The sequence below is a fragment of the Xiphophorus hellerii genome, chromosome 21, assembly GCF_003331165.1.
Source record: "Xiphophorus hellerii strain 12219 chromosome 21, Xiphophorus_hellerii-4.1, whole genome shotgun sequence".
NCBI lineage: Eukaryota > Metazoa > Chordata > Actinopteri > Cyprinodontiformes > Poeciliidae > Xiphophorus > Xiphophorus hellerii.
Window position 1 is genome coordinate 631,941 of NC_045692.1, and position 2,364 is coordinate 634,304.

Here is a 2,364-nt window from a genome sequence, read left to right on the forward strand (position 1 = left end):
ATTTCTAGACGGGGTTGGGGAACTGTCATGATGTTCGGAACTTTCCGAACCCACATGCAAAACACTCTCAGGCGATGTGATTAAATATGTATTTATTTACAGAAAAAAACAGGAATGTTCAACGAAGGGGTCCACAGGAGTATCTGGTCTGGGATCGAGTGGAAGTGGGGCTGGGTCGGTCAGCAATCTGGAGGCAGATTTGACCGATGAGAGTAAGGGGGCGAGATAATGGCTCTTTAATAGATCGGTCTTACTGGTAGGTGCTGGGCGGTCTGCCGGGGAGGGATGTCGGACTGAATATAACTTGTGCTTAATATAACTTCTGTCTCTCACCAGGAGGTCATGGGAGAGCGGCGCGGATTTGCAAACAAAGCCCTCAGATGGTACTAGGAACACCCGGACTTCAGGTCTAGCGTAATCATCTGGGATCTGATCACCATAAAGAAAGACACAGAACAGGTAAGAATGCAAAACAGGCAATATTGCTTCAGGGAATATCTGGGCTAGATGTTACCACAAAGGTAAAAACACTCTGGCGACGAAGTGCGGGGGACCCGCTCCTTTTATGCTCCCGCTGATGAGCCGCAGGTGTGCAAAAAACACACCTGTGGAGAAAACTACACCAGCCGAGCTCATGAACGCCACCTAGAAAGGAACCAGAAGGGCTGCCGAAGCCGCATCTCCTGAGGGACTGATGTTCTTTGCCATCCAGCCTTTGATTCTGAGAAGTAAACTGGGGAAGGTAGGCATGGGTCCTACATGAATTGTTTGGATTCATGACCATCTAACAGAGTGTTTGCAATTTGTCAGGTTAAGGAGTAATACCTCTGAGTCGGTGGTTATTAACATTGGGACCCCTCAAAAGATAGTATTATTCCTGTATCTTTTCACCTTGTACTCTGCTGACTTTATGTATCAGCATCTTGCCACATTCAGAAATACTCCCGATGATTCAGTTGCTGTGATGTGTAAAAACTGCAGATGAAAGAGTACAGGAATCTAACAGATGCTCTCTCAGCTTGGAGCTGGAGTAAGGGTCTCATTCTCAATATCTCAAAGACCGTTTCAAAAGGAGATAATCATGAATTTTGTCAAAAAAAAAGTGCAACATCAGCCTGTTACAGTTGATGGAGAAAACACTGAAGTTGTTGAGTCTTACAAATACTTTGGCGTTTACCTTGTCAGTGAACTGGACTGGTCTATGAACACAAATGTAGCATAAAACAATAGACTGATGTAACCAGGATAATTTTTCTATATTAGATGTAGTTTAGTTATTTTATTTTCTATTTTGTTAAATCTAATTTTATTTTGTTTTATTTAAAGATCTAATTTAAAAAATCCTCCTTTTTACTTTTTCGACACTAACCGGGCGAGAGCAGGGTTGTTCTCGCGAGGGTTTAACGTCATGCGACAGCTGCACGTCAGTCCTAAATTGACAGCCACTGCTTATATTGCTGCTAAATCGCACCTTGGGTAGCAGACGCTGTGGGACTTTGACGTGCAGGTAGGCTTGGGTGTTGTTCCCAAAGCGGTTTTGCTTTTGAATGTCGATTATACATCAATCGTATACCTCTGTTAAATTACAGACATATGGTCGCTCATCTGAACGCTGAAACGATCTCTGTTTGTCAAAAGAGGAACTGGTAAGTGTTGCTCGGGAGCTAGAATGCTAGCGCTAGCCTCCCAGCCTGTGATTACACACCTACATAAAAACACATTTGGATTGAAATTGCATGTAATTATGTAGGCTCAGATTCGATTATTAAGAAATGCATGTACATGTACATTGATTGTCGGGCCTGTTTCCGCAGGCCAGGTGTGTTCCAGATCCCACCCCCGCTCGGAGTAACTGAAGGATCTGGGACACATTAAGAATTGTCTGGTTTGTATACTGACCGGACTGGCGAGCTAACCATAGCGGATTCAGAAAGTCACCCATAATCTGAGGAAACATCTCCAAACCGGAAGGGAAATTCAACCAACCACTTCACAGCTGGAACTAAATGACTATTTTTGTTTTTTCCCTTCCGTCACCGACAGAGACTTCCTTGGTTTAAGGAACTGGACTTTAAAGCTGTGAAACAATTTGTATATATTGTAAATATAAATACACCTCATTGATTTTGCACTCTCCAGTTGTATGTGTCTTGCAATTTGCCACTACCTCCAGTAGACGAACCTGGAACCTAGGTTTTCACTTAGAGTGACGTTGATTTGGGTTTTTTAATAATCTTAAAATGTAACTCGGGTTACACTGAGCAGACTTTTTTCTCAGAAAACTGAAATCTTTCAATGAGTGCAATCAGTTCATACACATTTTCAACCAATCAGCTCTGGCATTGCTGCCACAACCAGTTGGTC

General features: G+C 43.0%; 1 long non-coding RNA gene across 1 annotated transcript; it reads left to right on the forward strand.

The window, feature by feature from the left end:
* The first annotated feature begins 1,289 nt into the window (after nucleotides 1-1,289).
* LOC116711528 (uncharacterized) lies at nucleotides 1,290-2,134 on the forward strand. Its single transcript, XR_004337262.1, has 3 exons — nucleotides 1,290-1,507; nucleotides 1,590-1,646; nucleotides 1,815-2,134. It is a non-coding gene; the product is annotated as an uncharacterized LOC116711528 (long non-coding RNA).
* Nucleotides 2,135-2,364: the final 230 nt, after the last annotated feature.